Below are 8459 nucleotides of genomic sequence, written 5' to 3'. Positions count from 1 at the left end.
TTAACCCGTTTAGAAGACAGCCTGGGGTGTTGTATTGACTCATAGAGGCTGTGTTTTTTGCCTTGGACAAAACTTTGGTGACCTGTTCTTCAGATATGCAGGGTGAGGTTAAGTTTGGAGGAAGGTTTGTGATAGGTAAGGGGGGATAATGGAGAGAAAGTTTTGCCAAACCTATCCACTAGAAAGTTTGCTAGCAATGTGGGGTCATAGATCACTAGTTTTACACATGCTTGGGTCCTACCTTTTAGACTACATACATAGCTGTAAAAGGCCTTAGGGTTATCCTTGGCCATGTTTGCTAAGTTTTTCCTCAAAGAAGCCCTTACAGGTGTGATGATGTGAGGTATTGCCAACTATGCCAGGAGGACTAGGGCAGTGGATGAGTAACATATACCAGCACAGCTAGCTGGAATTTTGTAAAGAATTCTATGTCATTTGTATATCAAACTGATTTGTACAGATGCTTGGTTTGAAAAATGTATTTGTAAAGCTGTTTGTATTAAAAATGTATCAACATTGTGCCCTGCTGGGCAGGAAAGAAATGTACATGCATTATTGTTACTGTTTACATATATATATATATATATATATATATATATACATACATATATATATATATATATATATATATATATATATATATATATATATAGAATACAATGCCCCTTTTGGGATGTACCTTACCCGACACCTGCAGCAATTAGAAAGACCCCAAAAGTATCTCACCAAGAGGATCAAGGGTCTCAAACAGATGCCATATGCTGCTTGGTTAAAAAAACTCCAGCTCTACTCAGTTGCATACCGCCTACTTTGAGGCGATCTATGCCTGACATACAAAGCTATGTCAAATCCAGAATTAATGGACATGCTCCACCTCAGTAAATCTAAATCCCTTAGAGCCACAAGCTTGAGGGACTTGAACCTCAGCACAGAAATAAATAGAACTTGCTGGAGGGACAGGTTCATAACCCAGAGGCACCCTTCGCTCTGGAATAGAATTCCAGTTCATGTGAGGCAGAGCACCTCACTGAATCTCTTCAAGAGGAATCTCGATAAGTGGATGGGGGATCGTAGGTTTGTCCCAGGGATTACTCCCGTGTCACTATTAGACAGAGGCACAGTAAACTAAACCTTAAAAAGGGCACAGTATACTCAAATCAAGGGGTGGCGTAAGCCATACAGAATCGGGCTAGGCTTATAATTGCCCCAGGGCAGATAGCCTAGTATGAACCTATGAACCTATGAACCTATATATATACATATATATATTGTAGCAGAGAATACTGGAAGAGAAGAGGTTAATCTCAATCCACCTAACTTTGAGAAATAGTAAGAAAATTTAATTACTGGGCTTAGGCCATAAAGATGTTATCTCACAGTTTTGAATGAAGCCAGAGATGCCATGTCTGTAAGAAGTATGGTTTGTTAGTCTCTGTCGGAGGAGCAGAAGTTTGTAATTCTCTTATGACTTCCATAACCTGCACCAAATCTGCACAATGCTCTTGTGTGTGTGTATTATTGACATGTAGGTGCTAAATCCTTGCCATTTCTAGCAATGGGGGGAGGTTACATGAGAACCAGATGTCAGGTGACCAAATTTATGTGATGTCATGCTGTACAGAAATAATGTTTTAATATTAGGTGAGACAGACATCTCATTTTGGTCTGTTTTTGTAACTTGACAAAGAAGGATCTCTCATCTACTTCATCTTGCCTTGCTCCAATAAGTGACAAGGGAATAGTATTTTTTAGATCCGTCAGGAAGGTATAATGAGATTAGTAAAGTATTGTTTTTCTGTAACTATGTGAATCTTTCCAGCTGTGTTATTTTAATATTTCCTCTGACTGAAGCTCTGATATTTACTGTAAATAGATATTTTATATTTTCATGTTCTTTTATTATTTATTATTAAATATATTTAAAATGTTCATTGAGGCTGGTCCTTAGAAAATATTTTAACCTTTGAGAGTACTTATGTCTATTGGTGACACTGTGGCCACTCCTGACAGCCTGGCTGTTTGGTCTACAGTACCATTTGTATTAATATTAATTTCAGTCAGTATATTTGGGAACCCTTGCAAGAGCCTTAGATTAGCTGTCTTTGAAGTGTCTGGTGGTGGTACAACTACCTTATAGTCTGGGCAGAAGTGTGTGTGTGTGTGTGTGTGTGTGTGTGTGTGTGTGTGTGTGTGTGTGTGTGTGTGTGTGTGTGTGTGTGTGTGTGTGTGTGTGTGTGAAAATCAAATCTCAAAGAGTGTGTGTCTCTGCTGCTGGGAGCAGGAACACAAAGCACTGGTTTCACAGAGAAGGTGCTGAAGGACTTGGCTTAGACTTCAGCTGAGGGCTTAAACCTTACAGCTGTGCTAGTGGGGAGCCTTATTGGAGTCCTGGAGGGAGACAGATATAAAGAAATCCTGTCCCCTGCTGATTGTGTTCCCTGTGTGCTCTTAAGGGAAATTGTGTTTGATGCAGAGAGGTTTACATCTGGAAATACTGAGTGTATCCATTTGTATTTCAAGTGAATGGCCCTCTACAGTGTCAGTGGTGAAGATGCAGACTACTTGATTACTGGCCTAGAGTTGGGATGTCACAAGAGGGTTTGACAAGTTCTTTTATTTGCCTTTTGAGGCTGAGGATGGTGTTTTTCCATTGTTAGGGTCTCGCCTTTGTTTTCTTGGACAGTAACATTTTTCTTTTTATTGTAAAGTTTGTTGCTACTAGATATCCACCATGGTGGCTTGTTTTTACTTGAGGCTCTGGCTTTAATCCTTTCTGGTACAGCAGGGTCTATATACTTATGCAATTGATTGCATAGGGCTTTAGTGTACGCTTTGGTGTAGTTATCACTGCCAGCTGGGGGTGGGGCCTGGAATGTATTTACACATTCCCCTAGGAGGGTATAGTTTGCTTGGTGAAGGTTTTTTAGTCTGATTTCACCCTTTGTGAGTTCTGGTGTTAGTGTCAGCTCAAAGGTGACTGATTTGTGGTCAGAGGGTCCATCAGTTGCATTAGTGCATCTGCTTGACATGTTAGTAAGGACCAGATCTATTATATTTGTTCCTTTTGTTGGGGTATGAACAATTTTGTTCCAGGGCAACTGAGTTAACAATGTCAAGGAACTTTTGCTCTAGCAGGTTAGGGCTAGAGTAGGTTTCCCGGTTGATGGTGAGATAATTAAAATCCCCCATAACTAGAGCGTTCAGTAATATTTGGATTGTCTCCAGTTTGTAATGTAGACTTCATGTATTTCATGACCCATGGAGGGCGATCTACACCTGGCTATGACTTGAATGGAGGTTTTACCCACCATAACCTGAACTTGGAGTAGCTCCACAGAGTTGTCCAGTCTAACTGGATGGGAGGTGAATTTATCTGTAATATAGATAGAAACACCGACTCCCTTTGTTATCACACATTCATTTTGTGGTCTGAAGGTGTGGAAGGCATTGTAGCCTTGCAAAGCTGGGGTACTCTCTGAGGCCTTGAGCCAGATGTCTTGGACTGCTCAGACATCTATATCTTCTAGTGATAGAAGTGCTTCCAAGGTGTGCGTTTTTTGGTTTAAACTCTTAGCATTTAGCAGCATGAGCCTTGTTTTGTTATAATTGGCAAATTTCATCTCAGTAAGTTTGTTTTCGACACCTTGCCTAAAAAAAAGCACTATGGGGAGGCAAGAGCCTTTACCAGCAGCCAAACTCCTAGAGGTTCCTGATACAAACTGTCTCTGGCAAAGCAGTGAGGCTTGTCGATCATGGCTTCCGAGACTAACAGGAACTGGATCTCCTTTGAATGAGACCAAAACTAAGCCAGTTATTGAAATTCATCTTTTTTTTTTTTTTTATATATATACTGTGGCATCACTGTAGGTGAGAGTAGTATGCTGCTCAAGGCTAGGGACATACCTGCCTGGGACACGTATTCAGAGATCTCAATCATGTCTCTCTTCATATAGTCCAGTGAGGTCCATCTCAGGTCATTCACTCCAACATGAACTATGACAGTGTCATAGTGGTACTTGTTGCTGAGAGCTGAGTGCATGGGTGATCTGATGAATCCTGGCACTAGATAGGCAGCTGAGTATGACTTTCTCCTTGCCTAACCTGAGTGGAACATCCATGTTTCTCTCTATTGAGTTTCTAATGACTACGATATTTGTTTTTTGAGTGTTACACCTTACAGGCTTGGTAGGTGAGACAGTGGTGTTGCTATGTGTCATGGGTGCTGTAGGAACGGTGTTAGTTGTAACAGTCTTGTGTTTTGGAGGTTTGTGGTTTCTTGGTAGGTTCATTGAGAGAACCTCAGCATATGTTGATTTTAATGTTAGATACATACTATGAGTATGAGTAGTGGTACTATGTGCATGTGTGGTGGTGGGTGAGTTAGCAACCTCTTCCGTGTTACTGTTTTGAATGTGAGAGAGCATGGATTCAAGATTCCTGGTGTAGACACATCTCTCACACTCTGTACTAGAGTAAGTTATTTGTAGAGGGTTGTCGGTATACATGAGGCAATTGCTACACTGCCTCAAGATACTGAAGTCAACAAGGTTGGCAGGAGAAACAAGGGTAGTCCAACTGTCATTAATGCTAGGTTGAAGACTGTTATCACTAAGGGGGAGGGCTTTTCAGGATCGACCAAGGAGGAGCTCAGTGGATGGATATTTCTGTCTGGGTTTTTTTGTTGGTAGTTTAATAGGTTTCAGCTCACTAGCAGTATTTCTTTGACCAGGAAAGCACTAAGGATGGGGACTACACTAATGTGCTATAGCAGCATCTAAAAGAAAAACTGTTGAATTAATCTGTCTAGCTATGACGCACAATTGCATGCCAGTATGCAGTTCTGAGTGACATGCAAACAAGCAGCAGTATGTTCAAATGCAGGGCTTAAATACAAGAGGCAAAAACTTGAAAAAAATTCACAAAGGTTCAAAAGGACCAATGAAGATGCTTATTCCAAGTCCTAGACCAACCACCCTTCACTAGACATGTTCCAATCATCACAATCCTCTCACTAAAGTGCAGAAAGGCCCCTTCCAATCCAAGATGGCCTGGAAAATGTGCTCAGAGGAAATGGTCACTACAAACAGACCCATATGCAGTAAACCTGCATCTGGACTATGCTACAGCTACTAGCTACCCTAGTTTCAACGGGAACCACTAAGGAATGTTTAACACAGCGGAAAAATAGCATTGAGACACTAGAAAACATTTAAAACAGCAAATAAATCAGCAAGGAAATTCTAAAGAATGTTTAAACAGCTAACAAATCATTTATTTTAACACTGCTTGGCAGGAAAACCAGAACAAGCAGAACAGATTGCTTTGCAACAGTGAAATGTACCAGCAAATACTTAACAAACAGTAAAACTAGCAAAAAGAGCTTTGTAAACAGTGAAAACAGCAATAAAATTCAATTTAGCAGACAATTGCAGTACAACAGTGTAGTTTAGTACACAGTATATATTTACAGTATTAAAGTAGGTGGCAAGCAATAAAAAGTGCAGTAAATAGTATAAATAAGCAAAAACAAAACAAACAGAACTTACGTTTTTGGGAGGTTGCATATTACTCTTCTTTTCTTCTCTGTTGTAACTTCCAGGCTCTGACTGAAATGAGTCCTGATCAGATCAGTCCAGTATCCTGTTTAGCAAACAAAAAAAACAAACAAGTAAAGAAGATCAATCATTTATTTGAGATGTGGCTGTGAATTGTTACATTGTTTATAATGCAACCATTGCAAGAAGAAAATTTGTGAAGTTAAAGAATATGACCCTCCATTTGAGGCTTCCCGTCATTTGGGCTACTTTCCAGTAACTCTGTGTATAATGCTTCCCAAAGTTATTAATTTATGGCATTCAAAGCAATATGGGTTTCATTAATTATGATTTCACTATAATGTGAACATGACTGTACATGGCAAACTTCGGAAGTTACCTTTTTCATTTCAAAATCATTTGGATTTTTACATATTGTATAACATTTATATTACTGTTCTGAGTTCAGGCTTGCAATTCTTAGGGACTATGCTATTACAAAAATGTTAAATGACTTGTATCACCATAGTTCATAGAGAAGTATTCAGGTCTATGTTAGAACCATGAAAGCTTAGTACAGCGAGCAGCATTTTACATCGAAAATGCCATTCAATGAACTATTATTGTGAGATTGCAGTACAGTGAAGATCGGAAAATTTGCCCTTTCCTCATTGTAGTGTGATCTCAGAGTTGATATATATAATTAGCAGGGGGTTGCACCCCCTCACAAAAGCGAGTTTGACGAACTGCATTTTTCATGTGCAAACCATTCACTGAACTGACTTTTTGTAATTCTAATATAGGCCCGAAGTATTCTTGTGTTCTCAATTTATTTTACTATCTGGACCTTCTCTCATAAACTTTAGGCAGACATTCACTTTTACTGCTTAAAGGAATATATTTTTCTTTCAGTATTAGATAAATAGATAGATAGATAGATAGATAGATAGATAGATAGATAGATAGATAGATAGATAGATATTACAAAATTGCCAGTTAGCAGACAGGATTAAGTCTATAAGCTACTAACAAGCTGATTCTTGTAGTCTAGATTTGAAACTTTCATCTTCTAGTTCCGTAAGTTTTAATTCTCAGAAAGTCACCTGATCTGACAATGCTCCTTGGCTGAGTCTGGAAAAGAACTATGTGGTCAGTATTCAACCCCAATTAACAAATCTAATAAACCTAAACTTTTGTAATTCTAAGACTCCTTAGTGTATGTCCTGGATTAACAACCTTGATTGTGTGACAATGCAGACTAACATGTACTAAGTTCAAGATTGTTGATTCTTGGATTATTCCCTTTTTCTGAGGTATGAACACCTCAGAATACATAATTAGAAGTAATGTGAGAGCAGACCCTACATTGGAGGTACAGAAGGCTCATCCTTTGGAAAAAAAAAATTTAAAGAGCAGTGACGTCTGCAGTTTCATACATTTCATTTTCAAGTGTTATGGTTACAATAGGGAGCAGCCACATAAACAGATAAATGTTCTGACCTTTGGGCCTATGGTCACTTAACAGACTTGCTTTTCTCAACAACAGGACCATCGTACTTCCATTTTTACCGGTACTTTTTATTTTCTGAACATTTGTCATGCTAGAAATCAAGCCTTGGGACTTTCAGGAGAGGGGCAGATATTAGTCCATGGCTCACCTTCCCACATTGCTCAGATTAGTAACTAGCATTGTTCTCATCCGGATAATCAGGCACACTCTTAATTTATCTCATCTCTAAAAAAACAGCTTAATCTTTATCTTGGTTGGTTGCATAACTTCTAATGCAAGTTGTAGCATATTTACCTAACACATAAGTATGTTCATGTCCACACATATATACAGACTTCAGTATCCAGGCACACAAGTGGAAACTGTTTATTACTTGAAATACTTGTGACGTAGACTGTGTATTACTTTTCTTCCAGAATCTCCACAACTGTGGGTACATAAACTGCAATAGCAATCCAGAAAATGTGATATCTGTCTTAGGACAAGAATGTACCAAACATCACTAAAAACAATTTTCTGAGGTAAATGAAATACTACTTCACCTTTTTTGCTTCTTTCTCTACTGAAACCTAAAGATGCTTTAGGTCAAGAAAAGTAAAACACTTAAGTCTGTCAGTCTGAACCTAGAATGCTGGAGACATATCCACACTTCATAGCTTAGAAGAATAGCAGCTCATAAAAGACTCAGTTGGAGGAATGCCTTTGGAGACAAGAGCTGTGCATTTCACATCACCAGCAAGTGAAATGAATCAAATCTTGATAGTTAACAAAGGAAAGAAGCCCAAACTGCTTCTAATGATAGATAAAATTACATTACATTTAATAAGATTCTGTGAAGAAATAGCAGTTATGAGAGAATGTCTGCAGAAATTCAGACAGGAGTTCTCCCACTGCATAGTAAAGGACAAGCCTTGACCTGGATCACTGAACAGATGCAAAATATCTATCACATGAATTGTCATGCAGACATTATTAAGAACTAGTTTATCTCAAGTACATTTTCTCAAGCTGCTTCTATTGCATTCATTTGGATTTTTACATATGTAGGAAATAACCAGAGAACTTAAGGATAAAAGTCTGTTAACTTAGTGGTTTCTGTGCTGTTTGCACACCACTCATTTCATACAAGACCAGCCAGTTACTTCCCCTCTACCATCAATGACAGAAATTTGGTTAAAAGAATGACAGACATTATGCAACAACAAAAATATTCCCTTTCGATCTTATTGTGCCTCAGATATGATTGTTCTTGCAGGCCTAAAGGGTGTAGCAGAAAGACACTGCTAGAAAACAAATTGATGTGGCATGTAGTTGATATAGGTGGCAAGACTCTGTCTAGATGACCACAGAAAGGCAGAAAAGTCAGTAAAAATAACACATGACCTCATCAATGTTAAGAAAGGAGTGGTGGAAAA

General features: G+C 38.7%; 1 long non-coding RNA gene across 1 annotated transcript in view; it reads right to left on the bottom strand.

Moving 5' to 3' along the window:
- Positions 1 to 8459, bottom strand: part of LOC122812785 — a 366012-nt gene that overhangs the window by 333820 nt on the left and 23733 nt on the right. Inside the window, exon 2 of the long non-coding RNA XR_006366562.1 lies at positions 5547 to 5640. This is a non-coding gene — a long non-coding RNA (uncharacterized LOC122812785). The remainder of the gene's footprint in view (positions 1 to 5546; positions 5641 to 8459) is intronic.

The sequence above is a fragment of the Protopterus annectens genome, chromosome 10.part0 (assembly GCF_019279795.1).
Source record: "Protopterus annectens isolate FY-2018-M chromosome 10.part0, PAN1.0, whole genome shotgun sequence".
In the NCBI taxonomy this organism is placed as follows: Eukaryota; Metazoa; Chordata; order Ceratodontiformes; family Protopteridae; genus Protopterus; species Protopterus annectens.
This window is presented reverse-complemented; position numbering and strand designations above follow the sequence as displayed.